Source organism: Cupressus sempervirens, chromosome 2, assembly GCF_028749045.1.
Source record: "Cupressus sempervirens isolate cs-2001-9-10 chromosome 2, ASM2874904v1, whole genome shotgun sequence".
NCBI lineage: Eukaryota > Viridiplantae > Streptophyta > Pinopsida > Cupressales > Cupressaceae > Cupressus > Cupressus sempervirens.
In genome coordinates, this window is record NC_143119.1 from 337,516,604 (window position 1) to 337,539,155 (window position 22,552).

The window sequence follows — 22,552 nt, forward strand, 5'->3', positions numbered from 1 at the left end:
GCTCATTGCACTGGTCACATAATTAGATCTTAAGAGGTTTACCTGCTAGGTTTTGCAGAGCCTAATGTGAAGAAGGGTCAAGCCTTATAGTTGGTCCGGTGTCTGAAATGACATGTTGAAAATGGGAGTTATTTGCCCCTAGATGTGTCTTTTTCTCATCGAGGTAATTGGAAACCTCTAGCATTTTCAAACACTAACACTAATGATTCCAACTATTATCATAATTATCAACCTTATTAAATCTTAACCATGTTAACATTGTAGCTTCAATCAGATTGATTCAATTTGATATAAATTATTTTTATTGGTAGTCATCATTTCATGTATATACTTATCCATGTTAATGATATATATTATTGTATATAATACACACACACACACACACACACACACACACACACACACACACACACACACACACATTATATTATCAAAATGATGGTTACACCATAGAGACATGTGTCTTCATAAGACATGTGACATGTCTCCTCTCATATTTATGTGTGGTCCAAATCCACATTTGAAAATCATCAATAACAATGACTATGATTCTACATTTGTAGAAACAATCCTAGAAATCTAACATGGTATTAGAGAAAGCTGAAAATGCATTAGTGAACCATGGAGGAAATAATAAGGAGACAACATTAATTTGATTACTTAGTGAATTAAAAATCTCCAAGTCAGTGATAACTAAAGGAAGTATCTAACATTTTTATCTAAGGACTTATTTATATTACATATTAAGAGTCTCGATCAAATAGAAATAAAAGTCAATTCTAATTAGCAATCTACAAGAAAGCATCAATATAATAGTAGGTCTAGTTAGAAATATTAGAAATGAAGTTAGAATAAGGGCATGATTGGTGAATAACTATATCAGTGATAGGAATCAAGGTCATCGTGAGACAATGGAATAGACATACACACTCATCAATTAATATCTACATAGTTTGATATCTCTATAGAATCTACTTAAGTACATGCATGGTCTAGGTGAAGACTTAATGTCAGACTAGATCATTTTACCAATAAATTTGATAAGAAGCACATCATCTATTTAATATAGGTGTTTAAGGATGGAAGCATCTATGCAGTAGAAAAAATATCTATATATTGATATTTATTCATTATTTAATGTGAAATTAAAACTGATAATTTCATTGGATTATAATATAAAATGATTTGTTAATTACCATACATAGCCATTCTGTTGGTTATATAGCCAATTCATTTAAGGATAGGCATAAGTGACCGAGACATGAGATAATATAGAAACACCTTTAAAATGATCAATACATATGCCTATCGATGTGAGAATATGAAATATTTTGATGAGATATAATGTCCAAATCTAAATTAAAAGAGTGCGAATAGTTTGCAAACATAGTTTTATAATCAAATACTTGCCACATGGAGTAATCCCAAGTAGGTGAAGGGTCATCAAGAAGAAACAAACCCTTAAGGTAATTGAACTAGTAAAGCGATTGACATAAATTAAAGGGGCAAGATAAAAGGTAGACATACACACCTTAAATAGTTAGTAACTAGGACCCACAATTATTATGAACAAAATATATTATAGATTGATCCAAGAGATCACAATTTAGGATTTTCTTAAAGCTATGAAGGGAAGGATAGAAGTATGAGTTGATGAAGTTGCAAGTTGGTAGATGGTAATAAGATCAAGAAAAAAGATCAAAGAGGGAGAGATATTTCAAACATCATTCAATATAAAAGATAAAGAAGGAAATGTGTACATGATATGTACAATGGATGATGTCTTTGGCATTTTTTTCAAATAGGGAGAATATGAATGTTGCATACCATCCAATATATGAGGATGTGTGAGGGAGATATGTGCACCATAATGGAGATATGTCAGAGAGGGAGCCAATACAATTGGTATTACAATGAAGGATCTTAATCGATATCATAGAGGGAGAACTATAAAGAAGCATATCAAGTTTATCAGAGATAGCATGGATGAGAATCAAAATGAAACTTAGGATATTAATGAAGATCTGATACAGAACATAGAGGGAGTTGATAGTGAAAAGAAAGTGAATATTTTTTCCATTTCATGGTAACTAAAGGTGTTGCAATCAATGTGAAATAGGGAGATTGTTGAAAACTACGATTGGAAAAATTGTTATGTTGTCATTGATGACACACCTCAATAGTAAGATATTTAATAATAGTGTAGAGTGTCATATCAATTCATTGATGAGGAGGATTTTTTATTAGTGATAATAAGATAAATTAGTAAAAATTTTGAGTGAAGAAGAGTAAGTATGATGAAATTACAATTGGCACTTGATCAATTAGTATTTGAAAAGATAATGTAGTGTTTGATAATTGTATTAAGTAAAGCAAAAAGATGAATTGAAGTGTAGATGAGAGATTAATAGAAGGTAAGAAGCTAAGTGAAACATTAAGCATAATCAACTAGGTCAGCAATGAAGTAGAAGAATAATATTAAGGAAATTAAGTTATAGCCAAGCAATAGTATTAGCTAAGTGTTAGTAATGGTTGAGCAAGAAAGGGAAAATGGCGTAGTGAAGGTTGAACAACCAAGTGTAAGATGAGAGAGAAAAATCAATAGAGGCCAAGCTAATTAGTGATGACTGAGCTGAAGAACATAGTGATGACCGAGTGTCAACAAATTAATAGTTTGTGAAAGAATTGAGATGTGAGGCTAACACAACTGAATTTATGAATTGGTCAAAACATGTAAAAGATAAGGATTTATGAGATGGCATATGTAATACATGAATTGAGTTTGTTAAAAAATCTAAGATGAAACATGTAAAAGATAAGGATTTATGAGATGGCATATGTAATACATGAATTGAGTTTGTTAAAAAATCTAAGATGAGGACTTAATGAAAAGATTCCATAAGTTTTAGGAAAGAAGTATTTTCACTTAGATTGCACCCTTATGGTGAGAAGAAAACTTCCAACAATCTAGTGAAACATGGGATAATTCTTTCCATGTGGGTAGGTCATAAAGAGGATCACACTCCTATACAAATGATTGGCTTCCCTTGAATCACCTATTGAAACTGAACTTAAATTTGGTAGGAAAAGGGAAAGACAAAAAAGAAAAATAGCATAAATTAAACTTTCAAATGAAGGCGGCTTACCAAAATTGTGAGCATGATGCAACTTTGAATAAACAATCCATAACTTGAAATGATTATCACAACTCAATCACATAAAGACCCTACTTACCTAAGTTGCATAAAATGTAAGAAGGTGTGGGGTTAACAATAAGAAAAACTTGTTCACAATTTTTAAACCTGGATTAAAAACATATTACACTTAACACATGAAATTTTCTCATATATGCCTCACAAACACTTAAATTTTAATCCAAGGATTCATAAAGCTACAACTAACTAGAATAATGCCTAGGAATGGGTATAAATAGGTTCAAAACCCTCAATCTACATTATCCTCTAAATTGGAAACCAATCCATGCTTTCTATCAAATCGTCTAAAAACTAAATTCTGTCATCCTCACAAATCGTGTTAAATCTGAATTCTAACATTTCCCCAAAAATTTTCTACTAGGCGTATGCAACTTCCCCTTTTTTGAAAATCCTCCTACCCATGAATTTGGCATAATTAAATCAAATCACTTAAACCATCTTTTCATTTAAAATTATATTTGAATGAAATGAATTTATAATGACAAAATTCATTTAAATATTTATAATTGATGCAAAATGCAGAATCAAAATCCCCCTTATACACTAACAATTACAATTTTTCTCAAGTGAAATGCGCCTATAAATTCTCACCCAATAAGCATTTTGGAAATAAAAATATTTCCTCTCTTTCATATTTAAAATACTTTCTCTTTTAATATTTTAAAATATTTCACCCAAATATAAAATGAAATGCTTAAAGTCATATGAAAAATCTCATCCAAGGGAAAAAATTAGTAAAAATAAAATAATTCAGCCTACACTCACACTTGAATTGGGAGAAAGAGTTAAAGTTTCCATTGTGGAACAACTTGGATTTTGTTTCCTGTAGCATCCATTTGGGAACAACATATTTATGCATAAGGTAGGCTTTCTATGATTTTATTTCTATATTTGAGTATTTTTTTATGATTTTTCACTAAGGCTTCGACCTACATTTTCTTCTGTATGATGATTTCATTTATGCGCCCATTCCTTATGCCCATGTAGCATTTCTATGGAGGCTAGAATTGAATGAATATTTTTTCTTACTGCATGCTACAAGAAGTATGGTTTTTCATGTTGCTAATGAAAGAACTACATTTTTCATTCTATATTTATTTTTTCTACAGGAATAACATATTTTTCCTGTCTCTTTTTTAATTTGATTACTATAGAGGCTAGAAGTCATATGATGTTCCTCTAATTTTTTTTTTTTTGTTTTTAATTGGAATGACTCTACATTATATTAGGATTTTGACATACAACTTGGGCCTTATGCACTTCTTCATTTCTTTATCTAATTCGCTCTAATAAGGCCACAACTACAAGTCTATTGCATGCTTCAGGAAAGATGCATCTGATTATTTATGTTTCCTCCTTTGAATGTATTTAATAAGGGTTTGAATATTTATTGATTGATGTTCATTAATAGGTAGGGCATCATGTTGAATTTGGTGCTTCTATCCTCATGTTGAATACATATCTTGATTACATATGTAGCTTGTTTTATCTCTGAATATGCATATGCAAATACTTTTTTATGTATGGGCTATGCCCCTAAATCTAGATCACATGTTGTGGCTACATATATTATTTCCATACTTCAATGTATAGTTTTTACTTGTATTTTGAACTCTATGCATCTGTTTATGAGGATTTTCCTTCCTAAAAGGGGCAGCCTTCATGTTGCTTAGTTTCAATCTATGTCATAGATTTATGGTAGTCTGATTTGATTTCATTAGATGCACATCTGTCTGTAGTTTCTTCACCATGTTGCATGCTAAACTTGTTAGATCTGTGCCATGAATCCACTTGCATATTATGATGCCCATGGCCTATATGTGCACCCATTTGTTATGCTTGATAAAAAATAAAATATAAGATGCATGCCTGTTATGTCAGATTTAACATTGCATTCTTCTTCTTCTTGTCATATTTGACTCATGATTCCATAGCTCTAGTAGGATTTTTTTTTTGCATGATTTCTTCTTCTTTCTTCCTATAGCATTGCCCCAATGTAGTTTTTAGCCTTTTGGCCTAATTTTTCACTTGCTTGTAGTCTTGTTAAGATCTGTGAAAATTAGGAAGAACTATGAAAAATCCCTAGGTGAAATATTTGTCTTGTATGTCGTTTGAGTACATTTGAAATTTATTTGCACTTTATAAGGGAGATATGTGAAAAAACTCATTATATTTTTATATCCCTAAGTTTTAAGCCACTGTTTTATCTTTGAATTTCATGATCTATTGTAACTTTTAAGTCATGACGTTGCAAAGTTTCAAGAATCACATCATTGCTCCACTTTGCTCACTAACCATGTCCAAGGTGGTGAAAGGGAAAAGTAGTCTATCTTGAGCTCATCATGGCTTTGTAACAATCATTAATAACATCAAGATTGGAGATGGGAATGAGCATAACAAGGAAGAGTGCCAAATCGCTAGACATTTTTGACTTAAGGCATTTTAAGTGGCATTAAACAAACATAGGTACTTTTCCCTTACATCTTTGATGAGTTTGAACTAAAGGAAATTGTTTAAAGATGACTTGAGGTTGCTTTCCTTGATCTACTTGATATCTTGTTGTAAATGGCATGAAAGAAAAGGTACTGTGTGATAGGATAAATCTAAGAAATGTCGGTACCAAACTAGGATAGTAGAAGCACTCACTTGTCCAAAACATATGCGATAAGATAGAATTTTGCAATAGGCATAAACCAACACTTCCACAGAGGTGCCCACAACTTTGGGTGAATACCATAGCACGTATGGACCAGGAGGATGATTTAATCACATTATAAATAATAATAATTTTTTTTTTTATGGAAGTGGATGGACAAGAGATTACTAAGACTCTCCAAGCATAATACCAAAGAATCAAAAGTTATATCTTTCTCAACAAGGATGGTCTCTAACTCACCGACTCCAAACAAGGTCACTTGTGAAATTAAAGATCACTAATTCAAGGGGTCAAAGCACAATGACCCAAGGTGTAAAAAAGCTTCTAACAATGGGTTAAGTAGCCTAATTTGAACTATATCAACCTAGGGAGACTAGAAATAACAAGATAGCCAAGCAGTTTGATCATAAAGTCTTGAAATAGGAACTCAAATTTTATTTTTTTTAATATCCAACTAGGTGTGATAAATTTTGAATCATGAACCATGCATGCAAGACAACAATTAGGGATTTCAAGAAAAGATCTTCAAACAATGAGCAAGGGACAAAGCAACCTTGCACATGAACAAGAATAGTATCATAGTATTAGTCTAATCCCTAGTACCACCACTATGTATATTCTCAAATTTTTTTCCAATCATGCACATAATCTTGAAAAGTAAATTTGGCAACACTATCATTCTTAGTAATGTTCAACTCTACAAATTTTTCAATCTAGAGTGGGTGAAATCCAATCTTGGTGCACCAAGGTTTTGACATATTCTAAGAATTTAATCAATCAAAGATACTAAGGAGATTTAACAACCCAACAAAAGACTACCCCTGTGAAGATTTCTCCACAAGGACATTTATATAGTAGTTGCTGCTACCACATCAAAAATGGCTATTACTACTTGAGGTTCCATCCACAGGGTTGACCTAATAAGGGAATGTCCACTATAGTTAACCCTCACTAATCAAGGAAGACTCACAAAGTTGTACCACATGGGGACTTGGTTTGGATTCAAGGGTTCCAAGTTTTTGATGTGCCTAAAAGGGAACAAAGCATACTCCTCTAGCCTCTTCACCTTACCCAAACATAGAAAACAAGATTCTTTGACACCACCAAATTTTTGGAAAAGCCAACAACAAACACCACCAATCTCAAAAGAGAAAGTACTAATGGATGTTGAGGACCAACCCAAGTGGAATAGTGAGATAATAACAAATATCCTTCCCTACCTACAAGGAGATCTATCATCAAGAAGAGCTTCACATATAAGACAAGTGAATGAATCACATTCCCTCAAGAACTCCACAAATAGTTTTCATAGGGCCTAATTACTATATGAAACACATATGCATGGAAGTAAATTAAGATCTAGTTGTAGAGTACCAAATGAAGTGTGAATCTATGAAAGCATGTAAAAGAACTCAAGCCAAACACATGAGAAGATTCATTTCATTTCCAAATCCAAATGTTATAGAGATCTAACAAAACATCTGGTAATCCTTGCAATGCATCTTTTCTCAATTGTAACTTTCATTTACACTTGAACATTCTCTTGTAATGAACAAAGCAACAAACAAAACAAACAAACAAACACAAGATATGCAATATATATCTAACTTATACAAAACTACGGTTAGATCTAAAAATATAGTTTTTAAGAGTGATAATAACTAGCAAATAACCCAACTGAAAGCTCACATCATGCATTTATTAATGCAAAAATTAAATGCAAGCTATTCATTAAATGCTCATTTTTTAATATTGATTTTTGACCTAGTCAACAAGATTGGACCTATACGATATAAATTCAGTTCCAAAATCCTAAATTTAGAAAAGAGACCCCTATCAAAAATTAGAGTGCTTTCTAAAAATGTTAGAATTTTGAAAAGATATTTTCATTTGTACCCTAGGGAGCCATTTTGTCAAAACAAACTAGTTTTTGCAAATCAAATTATTGAGCCTTAATATGATCTCTAAAATCAAAATAAAAAGAACCAACTCTATTTATAATTCAAAGATCTTTCCAAAAATGTATACTTTTCCAAAAAAAATTCTTATTTGCCTCCTCAAAAGATTTTTCATGAAAAATCATGAAAAAATTGCAAATATCTTAGAAAAATCTAAAAATTTCATTGAAGCTTCTCAAACATGTCATTAACTTGCAAAATAAAATTCAAACCAAAAAACCTTTTTGTTTGGGAGATATGATTAAACCTTTAAGATCTAGGTTTTTTTTTTGTCTCCATACAAATCCGCATAAGAGGGTTAGCTCCAAAAAAATCTAAAATCAGCAAGTAAAGGTGGTTTACCCTATAGTGGGCACCAAAAATGTGTGCTAAAATGTTAACACACTTCTATGAGTCATTATATCCAAGATTTCTCAAGAATGGGATCTCAAATCTTGACTCATAGCTCTCTATTCATGGAGTGCAAGAGTTTGTAATGGAGGCCCTCAGTTTGACCTAGTTTATTCCCATGCAAGTACACCATAAAAATAGATTCAAAGATCAAAATATGAATCCAAATGAAGATGTAAGCTAATCTAAATGATAACAATGCAAAGCAATGCAAGAAAGAAAATCTAATCTATGAAAGGAAATAACAATGTAATATTAATCTATGAAAGCAAATATGACTATAGGATAATATGAAAGCAAATATTCTCTTAATTAATTAAATGTATATTAATTATTTAATTAAAAAAGACAAGAGGAGAGAAGTTGCAATGAAGCTCTAATGTCCAAACCCTAAGGTTCAAAGTCCTTCTCAAAAATCACTCTATAAACCTGTAGCATAAGAATGCTATAGCAATGAACTATTTTCTCTGTCTCTCTCTATATATTTCTCTATGTCTCTCTCTATATATTTTTCTATATTTCTCTATATGAAAATGAGAAGGAGAGGGCTCCTTATAAAGGAAAGTGTGGAGGTGGGAGGTTTCTCACAACCAATATGGGATAATAGAGTTTGATCCATGTGAGAAAAAATTCCACCAATGAGGAAAAAGGAGTGTCTAAGAAGAAAGTGGAAAGAGGAAAAAGAGGAATCCCATTTAGAGATATGTGAATTTAAGCATAGAGGAAAAAAAAATTATTTATTTTTATTTTTAAGTTATTTCCTTTTCTCAAGTGGGATTTTCTTTAATTAAAAGGAAGCAAGTTCTTTTAATTAAATAGGAAATATTTAATTAAATTAAAAGAGGGGTTTTCCTCTTAATTAATTAAATGCATATTAATTATTTAATTAAAAAATAGGTTTTTTTTAATTAAATAAGATTTAGGATAAAATGATCAAATGTTAGAATATGTTGAAATAATTGAATTAATTACAATTTGATCAATGAAATTGATTTGAATTGATTTAATAAAATATTGCAAACCATTGATTTAGGAAATTTGATAAATTGAATAATGGGGGTCCATAGTCTAGGTGATCATTTTAGGGTGCCTACAACACATAATTCTACAATCTTTGTGCATATCTTCATTTCCTATTCTCTCAATCTTATAGTGGATATAACTTCTAATATCCTCAACATAAAGCACATTTTCCAAAACTTGCAAAAATGCACCCAATGAGGCATCCAAAAGTGGAATAAATGGATGTTTCTTGAACACATACCATGGTATATCACTCACATCATAGATGGTCTGACTAGCCATTGAATTGTAAGTGTAAGAACTTAAAACCTAGATTCAAACATCGTAAAAGACCTTAAAATTGTGTTTTAGGGCTTCTACAAATTTGTGCTTCATAAACTTCTCTTCACACATCAACTTGCTGTCAAATCCCTCTTCAACTCACTCAAAGACACTTCACATGAAAAAATAGTACACACAATCTTGAATCATTTCAAAATAGACTACACATTAAATGTGTATCTACCACAAATTCAAATACTATCTCTATTTACTAGTAAGCTTGTTTTTGAAATTCCTTTTGACTGAGTTCATATCTAGATTTTTGCACTTGACCATAGCTTTCTCTCTATGTCCTTTACCTTCTGTTAACGAAGAAACTTCTAACTCTCTCTCTCTCTCTCTCTCTCTCTCTCTCTCTCTCTCTCTCTCTCTCTCTCTCTCTCTCTCTCTCTCTCTCTCTCTCTCTCTCTCTCTCTCTAACATCAGTTCTTACCAATTGATTCTTTGCCTTAGCTAGAGTATCTTAATTCTAGTAGGATGAGTCACAAATAATCTATGAGTCCAATTTCTCATCGGTTGCATCAAAATAATCTTCCTCCAAAACTATATAATATCTTCCTAGATCCTTGACTATGAAAAATGCTTCTTTTGAATTCATCAACTACTTTCTTCTTACTTTTATCACTACTATTATCATTCATTCTGTCATTTATGTTGTTGTTCCTTCTATAGTTAAGATTCTTGTTAAATTTTCTTTTGTCCATTCTAAAATATCTTGATGTGTGTCTAAAGTTATTTCATAGCTAACATATAGGTGCATTTCTCCTTTGATTGATACCATTTTGATTCTCAGGTGCTTTACAATTCCTTATAATGTGTTTAGGATTGTTACACTTGTAACACACAAACTGGTTCTTTTCTCCATTAGATTTATCTCCATCATTGGATCTACTCTGAGATCTACCACTTTCATTACCTATAGGGTTAGGGTTCCTAAACATTTTACTATTTTCATTATTACCATCAAACATAGGTTTCTTACACTCTACTGCTTTATGTCCACAACCATGATAATTATAATAATAGAAATTAGTAATACATTTACAAGACTTATCTATGCAATATCTTTTCATATGTACAACTTCATTACATATGAAGCATCTACCTCTAAACTCATGTCTTAATTCCTTGAGTGGTTCATCTTCCTTAGGTTTATCAACTTGCTCTATTTTCTTAGGTTCCTCATGTTTCAGTGACAAATCAATTAATTCAACTTCCTTTGATACTTTAGTAGATGTGCTTGATTCTACCTCAATCGGATCAAATTCCTTAGGGGATTCAATAAGTGGATATGATTCTCTTCTTATTTCAAATTTCTTGGCTAATTTCTCTCTAATAAGATATCCAAGTGTTGTCTTGTCATAATCAAGTCTTTGCTAAAATATATGTTCATCTATCTTCTCACTACTAGAATAAAGTCTCTCTAACTATTGCTTATCTTGTGTCGATTCTCCTTTCACAATGATATTGTATTTTTCTAATTTTTCATTCTTAACCTTGATAGTATCTAGTTTAGATGTAACTTGACTTAACTAGGATCTAAGGTTTGCATTCTCAATTTTTAGTTTAGGTTCATTCTTTCCACCATTTTTCTTAAGACTCAACTTAAGCTCAACAGTTTTCAGTTCATGTTTCAAAATCTCATTTTATTTTTGTAGATTTTATACTCCATCATTGTCACTAGTCTATGCAATTGATTCCTTACCATATTTCAGAGCACCAATCTTGTCTTTCATTTTACCAATGAAAACTTTTTCATTTTCATATCTATCTTTTAGGTTATCTCTTTCTTCAATAAGAAGGTTAATCTGCTCAAGAGATTCTTCAAGGTTTTTCTTCAACTATTCTATATCAATAGGGATCTTACTCAATTTGTTTAACTTCTTTAGAGTATGGGCTTTGATACCATTTGTTAGAAATAGATAATACTTTTGGGGGGGGGGGGCGGGGGCGGGGCGCATATAGGGGGTTGAATCATTATTCTACAATCTTTTGCCTACAATTGAATATTGTTAATTACTTTATAACTTGCATATGAAAGTAAACCAACAATGTTGAACACTAAATATAACCATACACATAGAGAACTCATAACACCATTATTTGTCTATGAAATTCATATATAGTCTTGAGTCCTTGTTAGAGTACTAGGCCTTGTTAGAAGCCTCAGACCTATTAGGAGTTGGTAGATTAAATACAAAGTATGGAAGAAGAGCCCACTATCCTAACATGCAATTATGAAATTTAGTTCTTCACAAGAATAGATATACATATGATACTTTTTGTCTATTTTATTTTGCATTTACTCTAACCATTCATTAGATGTAGTTCACATATCATCTCACCAACTTCACATCAATAAAAAATATCAGATAGATCATATATATGTTGCATACTTATCTTCACAAGATAAGATCTTTAATTATATCTCACACCTTTATAATTCACTGCTTAGTCAAATTTCATGCTTTTACATGCTTTGCATAATATAAAATGGCTTATGGAATAATATCCACATAGTCATCTCATCATTGCTTAGTAATTATCGTGTTAGCAAAATAATTCCTTAAGTCATACAACTTTGATTACTAGTATGCTTTATTTTGCACTGTTTAATACCTATACTAGTATTTCAATCATATCTCACATCGTACTATCTGTACACACCTATGCACTAGTATACATCATCATGACATTGTCATAGAAATTTCCTAAATTGTGCATAAGTTAACTCTTAATGAGCTGTCCATACACACCACATCATCTCTCTGTGTTGCTGCAAACTGTCTCACACTTACACAATTTTCTATCTCTACATGCATAAATGAAATGTTGAATATATGTTACCATAAATGACAACACTCAAAACATCTATTTGACCATATTGACAACACATGTTATCATATATGTATAGGTTCCTATGGATAGGTAGTTATGGGAATTTTGTGACTATTCTCACTATGTGATTCAAATTTCAAATTCATAGTTTGAGCAGAAAAATTCTAGGCTTTCCATCTATGAATAATAAGATTGATTTAAGTTCACTCAGACTATATATTTGAAGTTTTCATTTTTTTTTTATTCTTCTTGTCACTATATTGAGTATAGATATTTGAAGACAAACTAGAATAATTATGAACATAGAGTAAAAATATATAGATTGATGCACAAGCATGAAAAGGAAGAAGTGAATAGAGAAGGTTCACCAAGCCAGATTAGAGGAAGGATATCATAGTATCTTTGAAGAGTTTACATAGAAGATCTACTAGTCAATATTACTAAATGTTTACATCTATTCTTTAGTTTTCATTCTTACCATTGTAACTATTGTCAACCTTTGATAGGGAATCCTCCTAATGAGTATTTGAAATCCTTTAACAAGGCATATCTCATAAAGAGATCAAAATCCTCTACCAAGGTATCCTTTATAGGTTGTTGTAATCGTAACATATTCTATATGTTCCTAACAAGATGCATTCTCATAAGGAATAGACATAAGCCTTTAATAAGGTACCCTTTTACTTGCAAGGAAAGGTTAGTGGGTATATTACCCTCATCATGGGTTTAACCCTCGCACTAGGGGTTTCCATGTAAAATATATGTGTCATTGATGTATGCATATTTGTGTAAATTTGTATTGTTTTATTGCATAGATTTTATCACTTATTTCATAGTAAAGGTTCTAGTGACAAGATATGTATTTTTAAACTAGCTACATTAACTAGTAAAGTTTGGGAACAACTTGTTGTAGTGCTTGACACTATTGAAGACCTTAAATACAAGTTGAGAAGATCTTTGGCTAAAAGAAATAAGTTGATGAAGAAATTGGAAGAAAGCCAAGATCTAATAGAAAAAATTGAAGAGAAAAGAGATTTTGAAGAATCAAGAGAACAAATCTCAGAACTCGTGATTAAGAATGAAAATCTAACCAAAAGAGTCAAGGAAATGAAAAGTAAATAAGGGTGTGTAGTAGTAAGATTAAGCGAAGCACAAGATGAGAAAGTAAATGCCATCCTAGTTCGAGACCAAGCCTATGAGGAACTCAAACTTGCTTAGGAGGGAAAAAAATGAGTTGAGGAATTTCTAAATGAAAAAGATGATGAGATAGCCCTCATGAAAGTAGAGAACCAATACATCACACAATAATATAGTGTCTTACAAGAGCATTATTATGATAAAAAAAAACATCTAGAAATCCTAAATAAAGAAGTAGAAATCCTAAATAAAGAAGCCAAGTAGTTGGATGAACACATTTTTCAATTGACAGATGAACTCAAGAACACCAAATAATAACATAAAAGGGTGAGAAAGTCTAATGAAAACACCAAGAAGTGAGTAGAGAAGCTAAAGACTCAAAACAAGACCACTAACACAACTAGTTTAGGATTCAAAGGATTCAACATAACTAAAGAAAGGAGAGTATTTAAGAGAAAAAGACTCAAGCCCATGAAGAAAAAAATGTTAGTGAAGAAAGCTATGTCACCAAAAAAACCGACTTGTTTTTATCATAGTAAAATAGGAAACAAGATTAAAAAAAATTTGACATAAGAATTCCACAATCGATATTCAAGATTCCCATAGAGTCTATTGTAATATATGTGACATAATGCACATGAGTGCACAGATCTTGCAAATGAAGCAAGTGTAGAAGGAAATTGTTATCACTATAATAGGTATGGTCATAGTACCAAAGACTATAGATCAAAATCTTGATTGTATTAGTCCTCTCCCAAGAGTGAGAGTGATGTATGCTTCATGTGTGGTAATAATGGTCATAGTACATCCTATTAAAAATTGTAGATAAATCATTAGAAGATAATACTAGGGAAAAGATTGGACATGTGGTAACCTTACCAGAAAGTGGTGAGATTTCCCAATCAATTTAAGATAGTAAATTTTAATATGGGTTATGCTTTAAAATTTATCCTCACAAAAGTCCCTATATTCAAGATAGTAAGTCATGACAAGTGACATAGTGCATAGAGAACATGTTGTGCTTGAAAAGTAAATATAGATTATCACCAAAATATAGCTGTTGGATGAAACGTCAAAAGACATTGACTACACAAAGGTAGAGGTAGGTAAGAGATGAGGTTACTATTAGGTCCTCAATGTTACTCTTTAGTTAGATCTATAAATAGATACATTATTCAACAAATATCACTTTTACAATTTTGAGATTAAAAGAGCTTTTGTTTGCAAAACCCTAGATACAAAAGAGTGTTGTTTATGCAAGTTTGAATGAGAATCTACTAGAAAATTTGCATTCCTAGAATTATTTTACTATAATAGATTGTCTTATAAAAGATGAATTCAAAGATAAATCTTACTACAAAACAATACAATAGTATATTTGATATCAAATTGGATGATGAATAGGAAAGAGAGCCAACTCTCTACTAACCCATCTTTCAAAGTGTCAGTGAGAAGGGTATGAAATGAGCACTATCCTCACTCTCATTTATTATTGATCAAAGACATTATTGACTATCTCAAGGTGAAGATCATGAATTTGGGTGATATAGAGATCAGAATGATGTATGAATAATTCTATGATAATGATCAATAAAATTTGGGTTTTGAATATCTAAAGGAAACAACCCTAACCTATGTAGTGGATATCCTTAATTTCTTTAGGAAAGAATGGGTGAGATTCATTCTCAATAGAGTGCATGGTGAGTACATGTAGTTGGACACTTCCTACAAAATCATGAAGGAAGTGATCAAGAGAGTTACAAGGTTCAACAAAACTAGGAAAACGATAACTACTCATAAGCACAAGGTAATAGTAGAGACAAAGTTAATTGGATTCCATCACAATGGAAGAATGTGCTCATTGAAAGATATTTTCAATTAAAAAATAATATTTGCAGCAAGGGTGATTTCACACAAGCTTTATTTGTTAGGCAGAATAAATAGTGTGTCTAGTGGAGTGGGTTGTGGAGCATAGAAAATCATAATAGAGAAAATCTATCTTAATGTAAGTGGGTAGCTACATGGACAACTAATGAAGAATTTGAAGGAAATAAAAAAGGATAGTAGTGCACATATATTCAAGTTTAACGAAATAATAGTCAGTATATTCTTTTATTTCAAGGAAGAATGCTCTAAATATAAGAAGTTCTAGTGGAAGTCAAAGAGTTTCATTATAGCTTAAATAATGAATATGTATCATAGGGAGGGAAGTGGTGCCCTTGACAAGATTGATAGGTATTTCAAGCAATTTCAGACAAAAATGCAAAGGAGGAATCCTAAAAAATTGACCAATGATTACAAAAGATTTTTTCTTTTTATCCAACATAGATAACTGCATTATACAAGTGGTCGAACTATGCACTCATTGGTTGATCAAGTTTCCATATGAGGTTGAAGAAGATTCAACTATAAGCATATTGACTAATTACTAGAAATTTCCATTGATAAATATCAATGGAGGTTTGGAACAACAAAAGAAAAAAGAATAGAGCTATAGGTATAGCTAGAATAAATCTCAAAGGAGATGAAGAAAAAGAAGATGGAGAGGATAGGACAATTTGTGCAACAAGTTGGAGGAGATGCAAACCATGATAGTGAAGAAAGTCCCTAACTGGACAATAAAGATGATTCTTAACCTAAACCAGAATCTAAAGAGGAAGAAGAAACTTCTAGCAAGAAGAATCCTACTACTTTCAAGCCTCCAATAGTGGAGACTTACAAGAGAAAGGCAACAAAGAAGAGAAAGAGAAAACCTCCCATCTAGTTAGAGGAAGAAGAATTTGACAAAGAGACAGATACTGAATGTCTCAAATAACCTAGAGAAGGTAATAAACTTTCATTCAAAAATATTGTTGAAGACACTAAAACTAATAAAAACTATTATACTTTGCAAAATAGATTCACAAAGTTCAATAAGAAAAATTAGGAAAAAATTATGAAAGTTGTACCTATAAGCTAGAGAGTGTTCGAAAAAACACTAACCAAAATAGAGTCACAGGTTTCAAGAAAATTATTTGTGATAATAATGGAAATATGGTTCAAAGCCATATTAGAGTGGAAGAATATGCTAGATGATTCTCTAAGTAATCTTAGACCTAACCTAAGCAAAAAGGATATGAAAAAGAAAGTAGAATCATGTAGAGGGAATACCAATCCTAATGTAGGGGCATTCTAAAATTTTTTTTCCTTCCAATTGTTTCAATAAGGGTTGTCTTAATGCATTTTTTTTGTTTATGGAGGCTTGCTATGTAGTAAACCCATCATACAAGCTCATAATGTTCTAACTTCAGAAGTGAAGGTTCATTTTAAGTTTTTAGTAGAGTTTCATGGCTAGATTATATGTATTTGTGAAGTTATTACAGATTTTTAGTGTGTAATTTTCATATATAAACTTTAGGCTCAATTTTGAAGGCCTTAGAGGCCCTAGATGAGGCCCAATAACTTGATGGATAGATGCTTATAGCTGTTGGAAATATAGATGGAGTAACTGAGGTGGGGTGGGGGGTGAATCAGTTACCACAAAAAAAAATCCACAAATCCCTTAGATGTCTGATAAAACTATTTACTACTGTCACTCAGTAAACATATAGAAAATGTTGTAACTTAGTAGATGCAGTGTATGTTAACTTTAACAGATCTTAAACATTCATAGTGATTAACATCCATGCATAAAAATAAAAAAAATGAACACATGAGACACCAGATTTAAAGTGGAAACCCAATATGGGAAAAACTACCAAGTAATTAGCTACTAATTTTCATTAGGAGCCAACCTGGTTAAAGGTTACAAAACACACTGCTAGGTGTGACCTTGTTATAGGATTTCATCACCCTATTAGAAGTGGCCTTGCAAGAGGTCTTTAGAAAAATTCAATGGAAGTGTCACCTTGTCAGAGGATTTACAAATGGCTGTTAAACCAACTCTGCTAAGAGATTTTGGAATCACTACTACAATAATAAGAAAGTAACAATGAAATGACCTGAATAAGATGCAACTAAATTATTGATTAAAAATCTCTATTCTACCTCACTAGATCATTCCTAATTAAATACAACTTTGCTTCTCCTCAAGGATATCTAACCATCCTTCAAAGTTCACTCACACTTTCCTTCTTCAAACAATCAATACACTTGCATACTCGCTCATTAAAAAATTGAATTCTCAACTTGAACTTTCATATATATCTTAAAAATTATCTAGTTGGATCATTTACAACTTACAATCACCAATGATCATTAACTCAATCAGCTAGAATCAATACTTGAAATAATTAAACTTTATTCCTCAAATTAACAAAATCCTTGATTAGCCGGCCCAACTTGGTAAACAATGTTCCTAAAAAGATTTCATGTGTTAACCAATAGAGGATCAATTAACACTAACTTTCCTTCATTAAGCATGAGATCTCGGTTAACACTACTTTTTGCCACATTTCCTTCATTTCCCGAGTGAGCTCGGTAGTCACTGTCTACACAGAGTAATTTCCAGGAATGTTCGGTAGACATAGAAATTTTATTTGTTGACGAACTGAGCTCGGTAGATACTGATTGATAACTGATATGACATTTGTGTAACATCAAAGAAAACACACAATTAGACAATTGTATCCAAAAATCTCCCTCTTTGGCATTGATGACAACACAACATGTCATAGCACAACGAAATTTGAAAAAAAGTCTTTCTCTGATAGAAAAATTTCTCCCTCTTAAATTTTATGCCACAAACTTCTCTAATGCAGTAATCTCCCTTTGTGAAGGAATTACATAGCTTCTTCTTCAAACAAAAAACTCTCCCATAAACAACTTTAAGAAAGATATGATAGTAAACTCTTCCTCTTTGACAACACATGCCAAAGATAACACATACCAAATGAGTATCAATGTACCTTGAGTACTGATTCATATGCAACGTTCCCTTGACTATGCTGCATCAAATGATAGATATTCAACTTGGTTCCTATTGATGCATCACTAAAACTTTATTTTAGTGAGCTTCTGATAGGGGAATGACCCCTAACTTACCTCTTAGATACAAGAATGCATCCTTAGGTAATGGCTTGGTGAATATGTATGCAATCTATTCTTTTGTATGTACATATTGCAATCTGATTTCCTTATCTTGCACCAATTCTCTAACAAACTAGTACTTTCTAGCAATGTGCTTGGTTTTAGAATGCATCACTAGATTCTTTGATATGTTGATTACACTTGTATTATCACAAAACATAACAACTAGTTCTTTGATCTCAACATTCATGCCTTCCAACAATTGTTTAAACCAAACAATATTAGAATAGTTCACTGCTACTACAACATATTATGCTTTTGTTGTAGATTGAGATGTGAAATTTTTCTTTTTGCTTGTCCAAGATACCAACCTTTTTCCAAGAAAGAATGCTCCACCACTTGTACTCTTTTTTTCATCAATGTTTCCTACCCAATCATCATCGGTAAACACTTTTAAGTCCAAATTTCCTCCAAGTTTATACCACAATACATAACCTTCAGTGCCTTTCAAGTATCTCAAGATCCTTTTGATTGCCATCATGTGGTTTCCTTTGGGTTTTGCTGAAAATCTTGCCAGTATACCAACTGCAAGAGCAATATCAGGCCTTGTATGAACTACATATTGCGATTTTCCAATCATTGATCTATATAAGGTTTGATCTACTCTTTTGAATCATCATCTTTGGTAAGCTTTAGTCTAGTACACATGGGGGTTCCAACTAGTTTAGAATCTTCCATACCAAACATTTTGAGTATCTCCTTGATATACTTAGACTGAGTGATGTAGATACCATTCTTGCTCTACTGAATCTAAAGACCAACAAAGAACTCAATCTCACCAAACATAAACATTTCAAATTCTTTGTTTATTTGCTCTGAAAATTCTTTGCATTGATCATCATTCCCTGTAAACAAAGTATCATCCACAAATATTTCTACCAAAATAATCTTGTTATCTAGTCCCTCGTTGATATACAAGCTACTGTTATCATTAGTTCTCTAGAAACCAATCTGAATAAGGTAGTTATGCAATCTCTCATACCATGCTCTAGGGGCTTGTTTTAGACCATACAATGCTTTGTGTAATTTGCAGACCATGTCCTTTTTGTCAAGATCAACAAAACCTTCAGGTTGTTCAATGTAGACTTCTTCATCCAGAATACCATTGAGAAATGTAGATTTAACATCCATTTGATATACCTTAAATCCTTTATGTGTAGCATATGCAAGTAAGGTCCTAAAACCTTCCAATCTTGCAAAAAGAGAAAATTTTTCACTATAATCTATTCCTTCTTCTTGAAAATATCCTTTACATACCAATCTAGCTTTGTTTCTTGATACTTTGTTTTGTCACCAGTCATATGATGTGAACAACCACTATCTATGATCCATGTATCATTTTTGCTCACATGAGAGATAAGTATCATCTTATCTTCTTCATCATTATCAGATTCATCTTTCACAGAAATGTAAACAATTTCATATTCACTATTATTAGAATCTTTAGAGTCCTTAGCCATAAAACATGTTTTCTTACCTTTGTCCTTGAATGATTTGAAATCTTTCTTGCCATTGCACTTATGACCTTTCTTCTCATCCTTCCTTTGCTTGTTTGGGCACCTAGCTACAATATGACCAATTTCCTCACATGAAAAGTAGATTAGGGGAACTTTACCTTTGTATTTTCCTCTACCTCTAGAATATTTTCTTGTAAGTAGAGCTTCAACAAATTCAAGATCATTTTTTAGAACTTTCCTCTAATTCTTCTTCACTTTTTGACTTAGTGTCCTTTATTTTCTTTCATTTTTCTTTAAGTGAAATCTTAGCTTCAAATGCTGATTCAATATTCTTGAAAGCTAGAACATAATTATCATTCAAAGTCTATCAATCTTCCTACTATGGCATCCAAAGTTATCTTATGATTTGCTTCACATCTTCTTTCTTGAATTGCAGATACTCTAATTGCATAAATGGGAAGCTATGTTCTAAGAACTTTACTTACAACTATTTCTTCCTTGATATCTCCTCCAGAAGCTTTGATTGCACAGACACTTGCTTTAATCCTTTCAACATAGTTGGCAATGTTTCATCCTCTCTCATTCTCATTTGATCAAATTGTCCTCTTAGACTTTCTGCCTTGGCTCTCCTCACATTTTCATCACCACCATAGATATCTTTTAGCTTGTTCCACATTTCAAAGGTAGTTTTGCAGTCCTTGATATCATCAAATTCCTCATAGCTTAGGGCAGATGCAATGTCTATCATCATGTTGTTATGAATATTCTTCTTAGTAATGTCATTAACAAATAATGTACCAAGAGGAGTTGTATATTCTTCATCAAGGTATTTCAATCTTGTATCTTCGATGGAAGCCAGATAAAGCCTCATGAGACCCTACCATGCTAAAAAGTTATCATTGTTAAGCCTTGGAATTTCTCTCTTGTAAGACATCCTGGTCTTTAGATTAGGTCCTTGAAACCTTTTCCGCAAGCACCAAAAGCTCTGATACCAATTGTTGGAAATATAGATGGAGTAACTAAGAGGCGAGGTGAATCAGTTACCACAAAAACAAATCCATAGATCCCTTAGATGTCTGATAAAACTATTTACTGTTTTCACTCGATAAACATACAAAAAATATTGTAACTCGGTAGATGCAGTGTATATTTAATAGATCTTAAACATTCACAGTGATTAACATGCATGCATAAAAGAAATAACATGAACACATGAGATACCAAATTTAACATGGAAACCCAATATGGGAAAAAGCACCAAGTAACTAGCTACTGATTTTCACTCTTTTGAAGTGAGCTCTGTTAGGAGCCAACTTGGTTAAATATTAAAAAACACATTATTAGGTGTGACCTTTTTAGAGGATTTAATCACCTTATTAGGAGTAGCCTTGCAAAAGGTCTTTAGAATAATTCAATGGAACTGTCACCTTGTTAGAGGATTTACAAATGGCTGTTAAAGAAACTCTGCTAAGAGATTTTGGAATCATTGCTACAATGATAAGAAAGTAACAATGAAATGACCTAAATGATGCAACTGAATTGCTGATTACAGATCTCTATTCTGTTTCACTAGGTCCTTCCTAATCAAATACAATTTTTTTGCTCCTCAAGGATATCTGACCATCCTTCAAAGTTCACTCACACTTTCTTTCTTCAAACAATCAATACACTTGCATACTTGCTCATTATGCAATTGAATTCTCAACTTGACCTTTCATATATACCTTAAAAATTGTCAAGTCAGCTCATTTACAACTTACAATAACCAATGATCATTACCTCAATTGGCTAGAATCAATACTTGAAACAATTAAACTTTATTCCTTAAATTAACAAAATCCTTCATTAGTTGACCCAGCTTAGTAAGCACTATTCCTGAAAAGATTTCCTATGCTAACCAACAGAGGCTCAATTAACACTAAATTTCCTTCATTAACCATGAGAGCTCAGTTAACACTACTTTCTGCCACATTTCCTTTATTTCCCGAGTGAGCTCAGTACTCATTGTCTACATAGAGTAATTTCTAGGAATGCTTGGTAGACACATAAATTTGTTTTGTTGACCAACTAAGCTCAGTAGATACTGAATGATAACTGATATGATATTTGTGTAACATCAAAGACAACAAACAATTAGAAAATTGTATCCAATAGTGGAAATCCAAACTTGTACCTTAGGAGCCAAAGTTTTTGAAAAGTGGTTATGATAGCCAATCAAAGAAACAATTTGAGAGTTGTGGTATTCTGAAGTTGGGCTACCCAAAATTTCTAAAATAAATGTCAAAACTATATTTACCCAATTCTATATGTATTTTTAGGTTCTATAGGCCCTATGTATTAAGTTTGAGTGTCTAGAATCTTCCTAGGTAACATAAAATTGCCTATTTAAGAAAGACCCAAACATTTTCTAGGACAACTCTAGGTGATAGTTCGTAGCTTTGTCTTTTTTATTACTCTATTAAAGGAACTCATGTGTGTTAGTATATTATA